At 43.7% G+C, this 19,268-nt stretch overlaps 1 long non-coding RNA gene across 1 annotated transcript in view; it reads right to left on the bottom strand.

The window, feature by feature from the left end:
- LOC146855017 (uncharacterized) overlaps window positions 1-17,962 on the bottom strand; it is a 45,805-nt gene extending 27,843 nt beyond the window's left edge. Inside the window, exon 1 of the long non-coding RNA XR_014980776.1 lies at window positions 17,654-17,962. This is a non-coding gene — a long non-coding RNA (uncharacterized LOC146855017). The remainder of the gene's footprint in view (window positions 1-17,653) is intronic.
- Between the last annotated feature and the right edge of the window lie 1,306 nt (window positions 17,963-19,268).

Genomic DNA, 19,268 nt, shown 5'->3' with positions numbered 1-19,268 from the left:
GATGGAAACCCCTGACCCTACATACAGACATAGAGCACATCGGGGAATGGTGTAGCAGACCCTCCTTCCATCCCTGCACAATTCTTATTGATCAATGAGAGTCCCAAGCCAGACGATTCACTACTGTCCCCGGAGGGATGAGTTGCCGCCACCATTGCCGCCATGGTTCTCTTGGTTCATCTTGCTTGTTTTTGATTTTATTAAAGATAAGAATCACTACACATGACTGACAAGGCGGGGTGAGCGCCGTCTATCACGTGTATGTTAATGGCCAAAAAAACGGACTGCTATCACAGGGTCATGAATCATGCGATAGACATATAACATAATATTTGTGCATTGTTGTAATAAAAACAAGTTTATGAAAAAAAAACACTCCAAAGTTTGAAGTATACCTCGCTGAGGTTACCCCACATTGTGCTAAAACACTTTGGGGTCAATTATGATGCAGATCGGACGTGATTCTGACCGGCATCGTAGCAGAAGTGGGATCGCTCAACAAGGAGTCAAAGGTCCCGCTTCCCAGATTACGATCTGACCACCGTGTTGGTGGTGGGATCCTGCATTTTTTCCATTGTGGTTTGTGCAGCCTCTCGCAACACAAGCCACAATGGAAAAAATGCAGAGTTTAAATATGTTTAGGGGTCACCGCAGGTGCGCCCCATTGCAGAGGGCCAGGGGTATAAAGATACCCTGCTAGGGGCCCCCAAAGCCATTAAAGAATAGGCAGAAAGCAAAATTGTAATCCTTTAGGAGCCGAGGTTGGCTCTGCTGCGATTTGTGGTATACATTTCCAACCGCTATCACAACGGGCTCCATGAACCCATCGAAGCAGAGCAGTATTCCCACACTTGCTTCCCACCGACCGCCAGTATCGTAATAAGATGGTCAGACAGAAACCTCTGATGTCGGGCAGAAAGCTTCTGACGAGCTGTTGGGTGGCTTTTCACCCGACATCATAATGAGGCCCTTGGCACCCTCATAATGAATAGTTACTCTTGCAAATGGAATAAGACGTGCTTTTATAAAAATGGTGTACCCTATCTCTGGATCAGGTGGAAACCATTTCACATTTATTTTTCAGTTGCCTACTGTACACACGTGCCAGAACAAAATGGCTGAAACTCTATTGTCGGAATATGGGTTTCCGATATTATTCCCCTGCTCCCAGAATTCTTAGTTCGAAACCGAGCAGGGCAACAGTCTTTTGCTTAAGAAGATTTCTAGTTGCAGTAGAAGTGATTAGGAAACGTCTGGGCCTTCCAATTTTGTTGATGCCTGCTCATGCATTGTGCGGCCTCTAACTAATTTGTAGCTGGCTATTCGATGTTGGGTGATTTGGAAATAGCCTGTATCATTGCCTTCCTTTCACACCCTGCACAGGCCTATGTATTACTATTAAATCTTGTGATTCTATTATATTTCCAATGTCTACCTTTATGAAGTTTTGCTATTATAACCTTTGCATGAATTATATCATGTGTATCCTGGATATACCCTTGGTTACAGACTGTTTTTAATTTATTTTCTTTTAATGTAGGTTTGTCACTTGTAGCACTTGCACTTTAACCTGTCCGGTTGATTTATGGAATCATGGTGGGCATGTATTTGATATATTATACTGGGGTTTAGGAGCCAGATTGCCGGCCGCATGCTACTCTAGGGGAGGGTTTTGCTGCTGTATTTTAAACTTTTTATACTCTTGTGTGATATTTTAATTCTGTAATTTAATGATTTTAGTGATGACTTTGGTAATTATGTATTCTTCTATTTTTATTACTTTTATGGTCTTTGTGACTCAACAGAGGGTACACATACATACATGAGTGATCAATTAACACACATTTGGAATTCCTAAGTCATGCTTCATATATCTTGACCATACTGGTGGTTGCCCCAGTACTCTTAGAAGTAGTGTACCAGTATTTTGTTACCTGTTGTATGTTGTACAACATTGCAATGTGATGGAGTTTACATGCAGACCTTAGTTCTTAACTACAGCCCCATTCAAGTGCCCAGGGTGGGAGATAGAAAATAAGTCAGGGCCTGGAGGTGTTTTAATTTTAGTAGCCCCTTATTTCACCTGTTTGGTTCCTACATCATAGTGGTTGACAGTACTAAATCATGGCTTGTGCACATATACTGCACTGGGACACTACTGGTGTGCTTCCATGCTGGTACCTCCAAGCTTAATATTCTCAATGTAATATGCAGCCACAATCAAATGGCTTACTTATTTATGCATAGAGTTCAATTTATAGCTACATACATCATTCCAATGCACTACCCGTTCAAATCACATCTTAACGCCCCAAGATAGTCTGTGAAAAGTAAAAAATAATCATTACATACAAGCATCTTCATATTTACATGCATCTAGTTATATATACCTTATTTTTATTACTTTAATTGATATTCTTTTACCACTAGGGAGACTTTCGTAACAACATACAATTGTTCCTCTTTATTTTCCAAGTATACCTATTTATTTAGCTGAGTGTGTGGATTATTTTGTGCTTGAAATGTAGGTGGAGGACTCCATAGCAGAGGCAGAGAATTCTAAAGTTACAACTATTTTGTCCACGAACCATAAAAACAGGATGTAGCACAGAGGATGTGGGCCATTCCTGATCAAATTCGGGGACCACCACAGAATCCCCCTCCATTCTGCTGCTCCTTTGACTATTGGAATCTCCCAAATCATGAGGGTTGGGAAAAGAGAAGCCCCCAGTTTTGAACGGGAGATTATTGAGTAGGTAATAGGGGTCCTGCAGTAGTATTCTCAGCATTTCGGGGGACTTCAAACTCAGATGGGCAATGTCGTGCAGACTGAGATCTGGCAGGACATCATCACATGCCTTAGTAAAATAGGTGTTCACACTTGAAGAGCCAGGGACTGCCACAGGCCCTGAGAGGATCTCTGGCGCTGGGTAAAGATGAAGGTTGAGGATGTGCTGGGTGTATCCTAACAGCTCTCCACACAGTACCCTAGGATCTCCCAAATTCAATGGAGGATTCTGAGAACAGCATGGCCAACTCTCTACACTCAGCTAGAGGCCCACAAGCTGCAGTAAGGTGATAATGTATATATATATATATATATATATATATATTAAAATGTCATGTGCGTGTGTGTGCATGTGTGTGTGTGTTTGTGTGTGTATATACATATATACACGTTATAGTTAGGCTGTCACTGTTATCACCTTTCGAGTATAACAACTTCCTAAATTTAGTGAGGTGTCTGAACACCAGAAGCTTAACCTAAGATTCAATGCCCAATCTGTTAATACCTAACATGCTCTGTACAAAAATGGCTTTTTTCAGGTTCACCTCCACTTTTTGACTCTTAGGTACTAGTGTTATGACTCTTTAATGCACTGGGCCTGCTGATCAGGTCTCAGTTCCAATAGTCTGATCCTTAAAGCGTGTATGTCTAATTTTCTCACCCACAATTAGTATAAGTTACCATACTTATAAGTCCTTAGTATATGGTACCAGGGTTATCCAGGCCCTGCAAGTTAAAGTGTTCCTCATGGACTGCAGCACTTATTGAGTGTGACAAGCCAACTGCTAACTCGACTTTGCCATTTAAAGTAATGGCAATGCCCAAACCTTCCTTTTTTTATATTTATAAGTCACCCCAAGGCAGACTTACTGAGCTGTAAAGGCAGGGTGCATTATATTAAAAAGATAGACATGTGTTTAACTTTTTCATGTCCTAAGAGTAAAGAGCCTGCATTGTCGTTTTTACTGTGGGAAGGCTAGTAGCCCCATTGGCGAGTACAGAGTTACATACTGACAACTCAGTAGTTCTAACTTCTGAATGAGATTACTAAATATAATATGATACTGCATGGTATCAAAAACATTGTTGAATTAAACCCAACTTGCAGTTCAAGTCGAATTTAATGTAACTTTTGGACTACTACCAACTTTAGGACGTTGCCACTTTGTTGCCCAAAGTTTAATTGACAGTTAACAGTTGCACACAAGTTGCTGTCCTCAAGACAGCCTTCTGCCCTCCTTGGAGGGGGTAGAGGTGTAGTTGACTATCAGGAAGGAAAAAAAGGGGCCTGCTGCTGTAAGAGGCGTCACTTCGTTTTGGCAGGATGGGAAAGCAGGGTTTGAGCCCAAAATGAGAGCTTCAAAGGTGAAGCTGTCTTTGAAGGGCAAATGGTAGTCACAAACAAGAAGGTCTGCTCTTTGTTTAAGCATACAGGCTGGTATCTCGGACACAGAGCAAGAAAAGCAGTTGCCAAATAGGTTTCTCCGTCAGCGTGTAGTCACAGGGAGCCACCCCTCTGGGATCAGCTAGGAAGCTCCATACAAGAAGAGAAGGGTTCTGCCATGTTGGAAGCGGGAAGAATGGTGCATTACGGGATACCTAGATCCCACACTTCACAGTAAGTCATCACTAGTCAGGAGAGGACCTGGTAGCCCATTGGCTAGTAGTCACCACATATCCAAGTCCAAGAAACAGGCATAACAGTGGCACCCAGACCTCAACTCACGTCTGAACTGGAGAGAGGACTGAGGAAGGCTTGCCATGCTTTTCCCTAGACCAAGCAGAGAAACACTGCACCAAAGACTAGACTGCACCGGCTGCTCCTTGTGCTAGCAAAGAGAGGTGTGTGCCTGTGTTCTCCTGCTTGAGATAACGTCACCCCTGAGCCTCAGAGAAGGCCACTCCAAGAGTCAGTTGGCTGGCTCCCTGTTGCATCCACAGGACGATAAAAGATGAACACACCTGTCCTGAAGAGTTGGTAGCCAGGAACGCATGATTGTCACTGACCATCAAAGTGCAGGCAGAGTCTCGACCCTCAAAAGTTGCACCTGAGTCTGCTGGAGGGGAGTTTGGTTGCCAGGAACGGAAGTTATTACAAGTTATAGAAACCACTGATTTGGCTGCAACCGGAGACCAGTGGCAACTGTTTTTTGGCTAGACATCACCAGGACTTCAAGGAACATCGATTCCCAAGGCAAAATCCCCTCAACGTGTTCATGGACTAAGGCTGGGGAGCCAGGAAGACTACTGACACCAGCTCAGCATCCTCAGCATCCTTGAGCATCTTGAGCATCCTGTATCACTTGCATCAGGTCCACTCCACTGATTCCTATGGTGGTTTGCCCATAAACCCAGGAACTGGACTGCAGACTGCTTTTGTAGCGAGGTAACTGTTCTGTTGGACCCAATTGGTCCTTGTGACTGGCTCCCTGCCGGAACTGGTCACCACAAGAGTCCCTTTATAGCTGTTTTTGAGTTCTATGTTGTGCTACCCAGGACTGAGCTAACTTATTACAAATGAACCTGACTGGACCTGATATGGAATTGTGACTTTAATACACGGTGGGGGTTGCAGAACCACACCATATCATACATCATTTTCCTGACACTCTGTTTCTGAAAAGCCATAAATTGCTTTAAGTTCATCAAAAGCTCAAATGCCATCTTTATGAAACAGTTCTACCAGCCAGCTGCACCCTTTGTATTGCACACCACAAAGTGTCAAATATCTTCAGTATGTATGAAGTTGGGATTACCTATTATCAGTGAAATGGGGGATGGGAATGTGGATAATCCAGTTTAACCCATACCCATCCCAGATAGAAACTGTTGCCCAGGTAATGGAGGGGCATTTAATCTGTGCTGTCTATCTAACCACAAGGCTTTCCAGACTATCAGACCAGTTGTTGATTGATCAAGGAAACACCACAATTGTTTCAACTCCTGTCTAATCCACTCCACTACACAATGAGTATGATATTATTTAAGCGCCCCCAGGGAGAAGCAGGCCCCTGGCAGCCACCCTGAGATTTGTGACAACTTCCTGGATCAAACAAAGTTGTGAAAGGACTGCTGGAAATGTTTACAGAAAGAAACAGGCAGAGGAACAGGCAAGGCCCAGAAAAGGAACAATAGCTTGGACACAATGAACACATAAGTGTGGCCATTTGTCGGAACCACACAAGGCCCCTCATATGCCACACAAGGAGATCTTTCTGCATTCCTCAATGGAGCTTTCCTCCAACATGTTCTACATTAGGGGTAATAGTCACACCCAGATATGTAAGCCAGTCTGCTGTCAATTTGAATGGGAAGAGAGTCTTCAGTGTAGCCATTGGTCTCAGAGTAGTTACACATTAAGGCTGGCTAGTTGTCTAGGTTGACCCTGAGACCACCCCAAACCATCATAACTCTTCTAGGAATGATAGGAAGGTGTGCTGTAGCTTAGTAAGCATACATTACCAGCCTAACGGTGTTCCTACCCACTTAAACACCCTTTTTGATGTTATTCCTGGGGATCTGCTCTGTGAAGAATTCCATCACAAGGGCAAACAAAGTGGGGTGAATGGCAGTCCTTTCTTGTTTCCCTCGTGAGTTGAAAGGGAGGAAGCAAACCCCCATTTCCCCTGATTTGTGTTGTTGGTGTGTGATATCCAGCTATGACCCCCCAAATATACCTGAGTTCCAGACCGAAAGCTCTCAGCGTTTCCCCCATACAGTCCCAATTAATCCAGTTGAACACTTTTTCTGCATCTTACAATAACAATATATCCTGCTCAATGGCACTCAATCAAACCCCAGAAAGAGAACAAAAGCAACAGGTGGGAGTGGAGGCACTGTGGCCTACATACAGAGAATCCGGGAAGGGCGCAGAGGGGATCAAGACTATTTCATGCCCACAGGGAAAAACGCACATCAGAAAGAAAGTGGACACCCAAGGAGAAATAACAAATGGGGAGATCCCTTCCCGACAGTGAAATCACCCTGTGACCAGTCTGGGAAAGACTGCCTCCACAGAAACGAGCTCTAGAGTCAATGTCAGACCTAATGCAGCAAGCCAGAACTGCCACCAAAAAAACCCAAATATATTGCAGTGGAACTCAAATTTGCCCAAAGGGACCCACCCACTGTCACCAATAGTCATCAAAAAGGGTAGAGAGTGATTCAGCGATCAGGGATCGATAATTGTTCATAAACATAGGCCCATTTACACTACCCAACTAATCCCTTCACGCTGGGGTCCAGTGTGATGCAAGTTTATACCTAACTCACCACAAACACTATTGAACCTGCATTTTTCTTCATACAATTGTGGTGATACATCTAAGGTTGAAGAGTTGATGGTAATAATTATACTCCTATTCTATCCTACTAAATAATAACAGACTCAGTATGTATAATTATAATGTTTTATCGAAAATAATGTGAAATGAATGCTCAATAAGTGCAGTCACACATTGCAAGACATGAATTATCACGGAGAGCATATATTTGCAATGAGAAAGAACAAACTCATATCAAATAAACAATATATTGAAGCAGTGGATAGGCAAAGAGAGAAGAGTTTCACAGACAAAATACATTTGCAAATGATTATGCGAATTTCTATACTAACCCAAATGTGATTCAGGGAAAATCTACCCACTGGCCAAAAAGGGCAGCAAGGCCCTCGAGAAGAGTTGAGTGGCAAAGATTAAGTCAGGAAATCAGGAAACAGGAAGGCCTCTATCTGGAAACAGCAAACCAACGACAGCAACGATCTCCCGCTAGCTGACCAACACCTACTACAACCACACCCACCGGGGCACCTCAATGATACCCTAAAACCTAAATGTCCAACCCACATTTGTTTCGATATTGAAATAAACTCCGTCTCTCATTGGCTAAGGACGGGGGTGTTCTGTCACACCACTCTCAACGTGATCATTTATTAAATGTCCCATTGTCTTGAACATTCAGCATTACGACAGTTCCTACCCAGGAAACAATTTTGAACACAATCACAGCATATATTTCCTAGAGCGTATTTTCATGTATCAAGTCTTCCACGCTTTCTTTGTTTGCCTCTGCCATCTCGTGAGGAAGTTGCATCGCTTCCACTTGCTTATCAAAATTTATTTTCCAAAGCTTGGCAGTCAGTCAGCACACCATGAAGGTCGTTTTTCATGCCTTTGCGTTCTCCCTATTCTCATTCAATGCCCATTTTAATTCATTTAATTTTTCTTTAGCAAATATTAGCCCCAAACTGGCATGTAGAAGTGTAGGCCCATGCTTGTTTTTCTACAGAGAACAAAACACAAATATTTATTATTTTTCATGAAATGAAATTTCAATGCGCACTATCCCAACATTGCACTAATCAATGCGCAACCCATGTTATTCCCAGCAATTATTATTAACGTGCATTGAAGCAGCATTATTCTTTTATTTTATTTTAGCTAAAAGCGTCTGCAGCCTAGTTTTTCATGCATTAGTGCACGCACACATTTACGCATTACTTCGCGCATACACAAACGCATACCACAAAGTATATTGTGTATCGGAGTTCCTGACGCCAAGACCAACCACTAATAAAAACCACCCTCACTACATGCCAATGGACCTAGTTATCTTATGTTATAAGTTTTATAAAGCGCGCAGCTGCCCCGGCAAAGGGGCATCCCGGTGCTGATAGTAGGAATTAGGAGGCTACTAGCAGAAAGCAGGGCCCAGAGCAGAGGTAAGCGGTGCGTTTATTTGCCTTACGGAATGCCAGGTAGTTATTCATGCTGTGGATATGTATTGGAAGAGAGTTCCAGAGTTTGACTGCCAGAGTGCGGAAAGAGCGCCCACCAGCATGCACCCTCCTCACCTGAGGAACAACCACCAGATGTTGACCCATAGAGCCAAGTTGGCGAGTGGGTGTGTAAGGTAAAACAGGATGCCAGGAGAGGATAGATTAAAATTTTAAAAGCAATGCAAAGAGACTTAAACTCTACGCATCTACCCACCGGCAACCAGTGTAGTCGGCGGATGGCACTAGTAGTAGAGCAAGTTCTAGGAAGGCCAAGGAGAGTTCTAGAAGCCGCGTTTTGAACCATCTGCAATCGCAGGACTTCTGTCTTGTTAGTCCCCAGGTAGAGTGAGCTAGCATAATCCAGTCAAGACAGAATGGAGGCCTAAATGATAACTTGCCGCATGGAAGAATAGAAAAAGCCCAGCAGTGGTTTAAGCCCCCACAATATTCCAAAACAGGTTCCTGCCACTTTCTTGGTTTGGACCTGGAAACTAAGGGCTGAGTCGACCCAGACACCCAGATCTTTTACCACCTATTTGGGGGCAGGTGCAGAGCCCAGGGTTGCAGGCCACCAGCGTTCACTCCACAGCTATGAGTCTCTCCCAACCAGCAAAACCTCAGACTTGCTGGCGTTAAGCTGGAGGCAGTTGGCAGTCATTCACTCAGCAATAGCTGCAAGATCACTTTGAAACTTGAGAGCATCCTGCATGGAATCATCAGCGAGTGCTACTACCAACTTTGTATCATTAGCAAATTATACTACTGTAAGCCCTCTGCTCATGGCCACAGCTGCTAATGGTAGGACATACAAGTTGAATAGCGTTGAGCTCAGTGCTGAGCCCTTTGGCACCCCTTGTTTAATAGTATGGAACAGGAAGGCAAAAGGGGGGGGCATCACCTGGAAGGTCCTCTCAGAAAGAAAAGAGGCAAACCAATCCTGGGTAGAGCCCACAATGCCCGCCTCCTCCAACCGTTGCAGCACCAACGTGGGTCCCGCATCTATTGCTAACCTCAGATGTTCGGTTACAGCTTGGAGAGCAGACTCCGTGCTGTGACCAGGGTGAAAGCCATTCTGAGAGTGGTCTAGTATGTTGTTATTTTCCAGAAATACTGTCAAGATGGAATTAATGTAGGCCTCAGAGATCTTGGATAACCACGGCAGGAGAGATATGGGGCAGATGTTCTCTGGTTTAGCTGTGTCCAAGGTGTTTTTTTGAGCAGGGGGACCACCCTAGCTTGTTTCCAAGTCCTAGGGATGACAGCCATGGACAGGGACATGTTGATCACCTGACCCAGAGGTGTGAGGAGCACAGGTGGTGGTTTCATAAATTGCTCAGGCTTAAGGGGGTCAGCAGGAGAGCCCGATTTAACCTTGCTACATAGCATGTGCAGCTCAACCACTTGTTACTGCGAATATTGCCGGAAGTCACACTGAGTGTATTCTCAAATAGGGAGCCTACTACTCACACCATGAACTATACCAGGAAGATTGATTCCTCCCCGCGGGCATCTTATTAGTGTTGCTGGTCCCCAGCATTCCCGTCCTGAAGAGACCCCGTACCACGAGAGGGTCAAAAAGTCATTGACAACTACAAAGGGAGAACTCAAACAAATTAGGAGTTGTTAACTTTGAATTGATTACATCAGATCGATATGAGACTCCCCTTTCAATTACCAATAACCATTGTCCTTTTCCCTATTAGCACCACTTATATTGCACTGTTTTGGTTATGGTCACTTCACTGGGTCACAAAGTCATGTCCAAATGTGGAAATGTATATAATGTAAATACACTAGATTTTTATATTTCTCCTCAAATTGAAATACTTTTTTTGCAAAATAAATTATACTCACTTTGGCTGAAGTGGTTACAACTTCAAATATTTGTTCTATGTGTGTCTATAAATATCCTTGCTACAAAAGTGTCATACCTATTTATTTATGGTTATATTTCTCATTTACATTAGTTGTGTTTAAATCACGAGTTATCAAACCAGTAAATCACAGAATGGATAGGGATACGCATGCAATCTGGTCCTAGACATTATCACCAGGGGCAGAAGGGAAGGTAACCCATGACCAAACGCCCTACTGCAATAACTGTTCAAAGATAATTCGGAATACTGGGACTCTTTACTAACTCCATTATTTAACTACTCCACTGCCACAAATCTAATTCCTTAGTCTCGGAGAGGGGTTATAATTCACTCTATTTACAGAGGAGGGAAGCCCTCCAAACCAGAAACTATCGCCAAATATCCCTGTTGGACATTGAAGCCAAATGCTATGCTGGTCTCCTACTAGGGGATCTAGACACATGGGCAAATGAAAACAACATAGTACCCCCACCACCCAGGATTCAGAAAGGGGCTGGGCACCACCATAAATCCCCTTGCATTATCAACATTAGTGGATAAAACAATCAAAAGCAAATCCTTGTTTCACACCTGTTTCATGGACTTTAAAGCAGCTTTTGATTGAGTTCCACAGAACCTATGATGGCAAAAGTTTGCTGCAGGGAAAATCCCGCCCCACCTCTTAAGAGGCATCGTAAAACTGTATTGAAACACCTGGCTCCAAGTCAAAGTGAGGGACGGCATATCACCAAAAATATATCCAATAACAGGGCTTAAACAAGACTGTGTCCTCTCCCTAGCAGAGGTCTTCAAACTGTGGGGCGCGCCCCCCTGGGGTGCGTGGGTGGGTAACCAGGGGGGCGCAAATGCCTCTGCAAGTACATGTAAATGAGGATGGCCTGGAAGTACAGCAATGTTTATTTGCTGCATTTCCAGGCTGTCTTCATTTACTCCCAGCCCTTGAAGTGAGAACTGTGGTCGGAGTGCTGTGGGGGCTGGGGTCAAAGAGGTTGCCAAAAAAAGAAATAAAAAGTAAAAGTTTTGTGTTTTCACAGTCATGTAAGTGTGTATAAAATAACACAGTAACAACTTAATTGAAAAATAAATGCAAGTTAAACTAACTGAAGATAAATGTACTCATTTGGGTTATGAAACCTCAGTTAGTGACTACCATCACTGCAGATGTCTGTGTGTGTTAAAGCTGAGCGACACAGAATTGAACCCTAGTTGGTGCAGGGGAATAGCGACCTTTGTATTTATAGTCAGTGCCATTGAAATTATGCACTTCTGTAGTTTTGGCCTTTTACACATAGTTATGGATTTCCTACATTTGCCACATAATCCATCATCTACTGCATAATTTGCAGATTTTAACAAAAAAAAGTTGTTTCTAGCTCAAACGGTTCAAATGTTACTAAATATGCAGCAACACGTTACCCCGCAGTGGAAGGCCCTTTGTAAAGGTTGATTGGTCACCTTTCTGTTGCTTATTGCTATATGCCGGTATAACACTGGTACTTATGAGGGGCAATATATGCCAGGACAGTGTTAACAAGTGTAAAAATGACAAAATAATGCAGTAATGCTATCACAAAATATGCAGCATTATGCAGCATAATTCGCCTTTGCTTGCTGCGTAGTTGAGTCAACCAGGCTGCATAATTTGGCCTTCTCCTGCCGCATAACTCTGGTGGCCCTCTTTATAGTGCTATGAGGTTTCATCCTATGGCAGAAAGCACTGTAAATATGTAAGTCATTATTTTAAAATAGTATTTACATAGTCTAAGCTAGGGTGCTGCAAATTGATGAAGTGATTGAGATGAAACAAGTTCTTACAAAATTTGTTTTTTAGAAATAAGTAATCAAACTGTATCTAATGCAGACACTTTTGTAAGTGTCTCCATTTTTCCAGATATTAGATAACACCCCTACATTACATCTCAAAAAGAATAGATCTTTGCCATCATGAAGCTTTAAGCATAGCCACTGGAATTATTCAGTAGGAGAGAACCACATTATGCGGCAAGGTTGACTTAATTATACAGCAAGAAAAGGTAAATTATGCGTCACAATGCAGCACATTTTGTGGTTGGCATTATCTCATTATTTTGTCATTTTAACGCATTGTAACGCTGTCAGGGAAATATTTCACCTCATTATTACCAATTTAACACCCAAATACAGTAGTAAGCAACCACAAGATTACCAGTGAATGTTTGCAAAGGGCCCTCCACTGCTCCAGAACAATTTGCCACGTTTTAAGTAACTTTTGTTTTATTTGAGCTAGAATCAAGTTTTTTGGGGGGGGTTGAAATCTGCAGATTATGCAGCAGATTATGCAGCAGAGTATGGATTATGTAGCAAATGCAGTAAACTCATAATTATGTGGAAAACGCTGCTGCTGCAGCAACTCATAATTCCAGTGGCCCTGACTTTAAGTGACTCAATAAATTAACAGCTGGTAAGAAGGCTGGTTTCTTTTTTAACTTTCTGCACTACCACCACACCCTTCGCTTTCAAGCAGAGGCACCTCAAAGTCAGCATTAACCATTCAGGGGCAGTCTTTTTTTGTAAAAGCTGAGTCCATGGGATGGCAGCAAGTAGGCCAGAAGGGTTGCATTCATATGCAGAGCCCTAATCCTCTCGACCCCTGGAGCCTCACAGTAATGGTCCAGGAGACAGAGGAAAGGAGGGAGATCATAGATATTGTCAAAGAGATGGCCCAGAATAGGGAGCACTGCATAGAGACACATGTTTATGTTTAAAGTGGCCGTAGACAGCTTCTTCAGAGAGATACTCCCAAGAAGGGGCCATTTTTTTTAAAGGGCCATTAATTAGTGCAGCAGATAATCCTGCCAGATGTGTAAGTGACCACTGCTGGTTATCAGTACGGAAGTAGATGCAGCAGGACTGGGGCCAAGGGGATTCAGGGGCCAACTGCATCACAATTATGACTGTCTGCCTTTTAAAAAAGGGGCACGGGAGCTTATTTTTCTTTCTAGCTGAGACCGAGGTGATTGTACGCTACAGTGGGGAAGAGGTAAAGGATGCAGAGGAGATAGCCTGCTTCTCAGGACTGAAGTTATCATTAGTGCAGCAGGTGTAGTCGCATTGGGGTCCAAGAGTGTGAGGGGCTCACATCACCCCTATTACGGGGAGCAGTATGTTTGGGATAATACTTGTTTTTGTTTGATGAATTTGCCGTTTCATAAATCTCATATTTAGTGCGGTTTATGAGCTATAGAAAAAGTGCTCCTGAAATCATCTCATAACTCCTGCACGCAGCCATGTCCTTCCCGCTCCCCCAATCCTTGTCATTACGTTTTGGAGGGGGGCCCGACCTCAAAACATTAAGTTTAAGGGGGGCTCAAAGCAAAAACGTTTGAAGACCTCTGCACTAAAGTATACAAAAAAGAGATGGATGGAATGCTTAAATTAATCTCAGCCACTCGTAATTACTTGGGGCTGCATCCCAATCCATCATTATTTTGCACACCATATCAACTCAGTGTGTACCCAGCTATATGCTCCAATCGTAACAGTACAGCCCGAACTACCAAGCCAGGTCCTCCCTGTACTGGGACACGAGCTACCCAGGACCAGTTTCGCCCTAGTTATGGGCTCATCAGCCAGGTACAGCCTGGTTCCAGTGACACAGGGTTCACGGGGCCCATGTCTGGGCATACCCATCCCCAATGGCGTAGCTAGAACTTCTGGCGCCCGGGGCTATCCCTCAGATTGGCGCCCATGATAGGTACTTGGGGGGGGGGATGCTGGGAAAAAAGGATGGCAAGCAGCGGGGGGGGTTCAGACACTCCAGGGTGCTATCTAGTCTTTTCTTTCTGTTCAGTCCAGGAATTCCAGCTAACTGGGAGATTCCTTACAGTTTTCCTGTGAACAATCTGATCTTGGAAGGGTCCTCCTATTCGATGGAGTTGCCCAATCCAAGGGATCGAGGGTGGTGTCCGGTTCTGACAAGAAAGTGCCACAGGCCCTTTTAAAAGGTAGGTTTTTAAAGTGTTTACTGAACTGAAAGAAGATGAACTCATAAACAAAGTCTATCTAATTTCACAGGAGGAGGACCATAACTATCAGAGCTTTAATCAATGCTTCTGATACCTGGAGTTATTTTAGTAGCATTTCTGGATAACAGATTTCTCATGGGTAGTGTTTGACCATTTCTTATAAGTAGCAAGTGCCTCTACAATGCATGCTGCATGTATGGGACACAAAACCTGGAACTGGTTGTTTTACTTCTTCAGAATATAAAGGCAGGGCATCTGTGCCCGGGTGACGTGGTTGTGTTTTTTTTATTTTTTATTTAGGAATAGTCTACATGCCAAGTTCATTAGCAGTTCCACATTTGTGCTTCTTCTAGGTCCTTAACTGCATTTAACCTATTTTATATTACGAGTAAAAATGCCAGAATTGCTGGAATAAGAACCCATAAGCATTCTGCAAGCAGCTAGCCTTCTTGTCTTTCGTTTGCTGCACAATACACAAGGTGAACAGGAGGATTAGTGCAGACTCAAAGCTGGGGGATCTGAAAAGCAAGGTAACAGTTACTGCTCCTTGGCAAAAGAACTAACTCTGAAAAGCACAGCAATTGTTTAAAGTGCGTAAACTATTCACCTGAAGATAGCACTGTGCGACTATTTCGTGAACATAAAGTTCATAAGTAGAAAAAACTTCTCTGAAGCGCCAGTACCTACTGCATGACATGTTTCACACATTCAGAAAATTGCAATTTCTGGCAGCTGTCCTTCAAAGCACTGGAAACACATTTATTAACCTGCGCGAGACAAGTCATCTCCACTTGAAGCATCTGTCACTGGGCCGGTGACAAATGGCAATGGCGAGGTGACAGAGCCTAGAGAGGCAGCCATCTTGTACAAGTAATGTCAGGCCCGACTAGCAGGCATTACATTATCAAACAAGCACACCAGAGGGCTTGTTGCTTTTCAGTAGCAGGCTTGTGGCCTCTTGAAGAGGCCATGAACCTGCTATTGAAAAGCAACAAATCAATTAGATGTCGGCCTATCAGTAGAGTAATAAATAGGTCTTTCACACTCCTATACTCGCACTACCTAAATCTGCGGGTCCAGAAAAGCTCTGCCTAGTATTGTGAGTATTCTTACTTGCACATGAAACACATCATCCTATAATAAAACACCAATACACACAAGCAGAGCAGGCCCTAACATAAATCAAGCTGCCTCCGTCAGCACCCCTAAGCGACAAGTGGCACCTGCAAACACGACCCGTTCTTTGTTGGGTTGGGAGAGGGAGGGGTTCCAGTAGGAGAAAACTGATGTAAATTAGGCAAAATAGCACTTACTTTTGATTGTGGCACCAACAGTATTCACATGAATGCTTTACATACCCCCGGTCCACGGGTAAGTCAGAAGACTCACGGCCCTGAAGCAGAAACAGGAGTGGAATTCTTAGACATGACCAAGACCACAGTGGTAACGGGCCGGTGGCTGCCAATGGGCCCATGATACGTGTAGCAGCTTTTGCTAGACGTGAGGCTGTAACAAACAATATTTCACAAGCCTGGACTTGCAGAACCACACACAGGAGACATACTGTTAGCTCGAGCACATTACCTTGTCTCACCTTTGCAATGTCATTTACCTCGACAAATTCCACGTCTTTGTTTGCCATTACAGTCGGCAACATTACCTCATGTAAAGGTTAATTGAATGTAGTTTTATTTAATTGATATTATATTTTTTTATATTTGGTTATGGTTAGTATTAAGGTCTTCCCAAGAAATAGGGTTAGGGTAATGGCTGCTTATTTTTTTTTTTTTAATGTAATTGGATTTAATTAAATTAATATAATTAAATATTTAAATTGACTAGGATTAGACCCAACATTAGCCTTATGGTAAGTGTTCATTTCTTTAATTTAATTGTGACAATTAGGTATGTAACATTGGTTAGGTTCAACATACTTAGCTCTAGATCTTAAGTTTTAGGATACTTACGTGTACTTAATATGAATATGATAGAATGCTTAATATTGGTCAGGGTTAGAGTGAAGGTTAATGACCCGTGGATGTAAATATTATATTGAGGTCATAGTGTTTCGGTAATAATATTGTTATTGTTCCATATTGATTGAGAAGTGAACGGCTCGTGAGGCATGAATGACGAGGCAGTGGCTGAAGAGGTATTTTCCTACAATCTAATAACATATTTCAGCGCCTCGTCAGGGATGGTAAGCGCTATATATAGAAAATACTCATGGTCCGGTCGGGGATCTCGAAGCGGTGGTGGTCGGAGCTCAAGCGATTGGCGAGCCCTGTATGTTCTTTGTGAGCTACAAAATGGTTTACAGCAGACAGCAAAGTCTAGTAAGCTCGGCCTGAAATTCATGCTACATGGATATTATGGTATGCAATGTTATATCATGGGTTTTTCATCTCGCCGGGTGTTTGCGAATTCCTTGTCCACCTGCCATTGTTGAGTGTCTTGTTATGCAACGCTGTAGTCTACTGGTAGTAGTTTTTCTTTGCGGAGGCTGTGTCTTGCCATTTTCCACCTACCTCGTCAGACCTGCTCGTGTTTCTGTTACACAGTCCGTGTCTGGGTCTCTGCATCCCATTATGTCATTGCCCCTCTTTACAATCCACAGGCCAAGTTTCAAAGTTTATTAAAAAGCTTTTTGCTATCAGCCTTTCTGTTCAAAAGCAATGGATTTTGTCAGAAATGGTGAAAGGCAATTCAGATGTATTATCCCTTGCGTTCTTTGTCCTTGATTGTATCTAAGTTTGAATTTTAGGATTAAAGATTTGAGATATGTGTAGAACCATAAATACTAAATTATGTTTCCCTTTACTTTTCCACCTAGATGGTGTGAGCTCAGTCAGTGGGTCTCATGTTTCTGTTAAACATGGAGTACTGCTTGTGTGTGTTTAGTTTGTTTGATTTGTTGTGTTTGGTAACGTCTGAAACACTATACCAAGCGCTTCCAAAACTTAATCTTGTGAAATGTGGGCTAGATATATTATAATCAGTTTAAAAACCACAAAAACGTTACCTCTACATTTCAGTAATGCAAGAGGGTCTGCCATTTGATCTTTTTAAATGTACCGATTTTACTTAAAGGGATTTAGGAACAATGGCGAGGGCGAGGCAGTGGCTGACGAGGTATTTTACTACAATCTAATAACATATTTCAGCGCCTCGTCAGAGATAGTAAGCGCTATATAAAGAAAATACTCACAGCCCGGTCGGGGATCTCGAAGCGGTGGTGGTCGGAGCTGTAAATGCCATATCAGACATAGCGCCCTGAAGACCAAAGAGTACACGTGCAACAGAAAAAGACAATGGAAACGCAGATTGAGTTTGCTGTTGTTTCCCGTTGTGCAAAGTGAGGATTAGGGTTAAACGGAGGGAAATTCAGTCTCTGCTCCTTTCACATTGTTGAGAAGAGGAAGTTTGTGGGCGCGAAGTGCAGCTCTCGAACTAAGTGAGACTGCTGCTTTTCTTAATCAGCTGGACTGTCTGCTGCAAATCACCCTTCACTGCAGAGACTCTACTAAAGAGAGCGCATGGTGGTGCTGTGCCATTACTAGTATATTTTAACTGACGACCCTGCAGCGCGGGGGCTGGCCGAAAAAGATACCCAGGGCCGTCATTGGTAGCGCTTCACGCGCTACAAGATTGACGGCCCTGGGATCCACATACACTATACGCCGAGCGCTGCACGCACCACCACTAAGCTAGGTGGTGCAGCATTTGCAAGCATGTGCGCTTGCACTTACCTTTGTGCAATGCTGCTCAGTTACAGCCGCACGTGTGGGTGGGGGGTGACCGTGTACATCACTGTCAGTGTCCCTAACAAAATCCTGGACTGGCCACCAGTGCCGCGCAGCTACCGCCCGCAAATTAGTGCCGCCTGGGGTGGACCGCCCCCACCGCCCCCCCTAGCTACACCAGTGCCCATCCCACTTAGGGTGACTCACGAAAATATACAAAAAAATGTGATGGATGGAATGCTTGAAGCAATCTCAGCCACTCGTAATTACTCGGGCCACATCTCAAACCATTGTTATTTTGCACACCATGTGACTTCAGTTTGGACCCAGTTATATTCAAATCAGTCTTGACCCTGATCCAGTTGGAACAGTGCACCCCACACAGCCAATCCAGGTCCTCCCCAAACCGGAACACAAGCAACCCAAGACTGGTTTTGTCCTAGTTATGGGCTCATTAGCTGGGTAAAGTCTAGTTCCACTGACACAGTGTGCACAGGACCCAAGCCTGGGCATACCGTCCCACTTAGGGCAACACACTAAAGTATACAAAAAGGGATGGGTGGAATGCTTGAATTAATCTCAGCCACTGGCAATTACTCAAGCTGCATCCCAATCCATCGTTATTTTGCACACCATGTGACTTCAGCTTAGTCCAAGTTATATGCAAATCAGTCTTGACCCTTCTCCATTTGGACCAGTCCCGCACAAACTGCCAAGCCGGGTCCTCCCTGAATTAAAACACAAGCAATCCAGGACTGGTGTTGCCCTGATTATGGACTCATCAGCTTATTGAAATGCTTTTGGAGCACTGACAGTCTTTAAAAACTCACATTACTATACTGTAGTGAACGTAGGCGACACTGAGTTGGTGTTGAATGCTCTCTGTTTGGCGGGAGGGAGGAGTAGAATGGTTACACTGCTCTCTCCTGGGATGATGGGGGGTCAGGGTATGTAGTTCTTCTGCGGCTAAGGCAGTGGATGGCTCCACTGCTCTCTCCTGGGAGGGGCACGTGGGATGGCTTCTACTGAGCTCTCATGGGGGGCTTGGGTGGAGTGAGAAGGCTTCCACTGCAGGGTTGG

Source organism: Triturus cristatus, chromosome 4_1, assembly GCF_964204655.1.
Source record: "Triturus cristatus chromosome 4_1, aTriCri1.1, whole genome shotgun sequence".
In the NCBI taxonomy this organism is placed as follows: Eukaryota; Metazoa; Chordata; class Amphibia; order Caudata; family Salamandridae; genus Triturus; species Triturus cristatus.
This window is presented reverse-complemented; position numbering and strand designations above follow the sequence as displayed.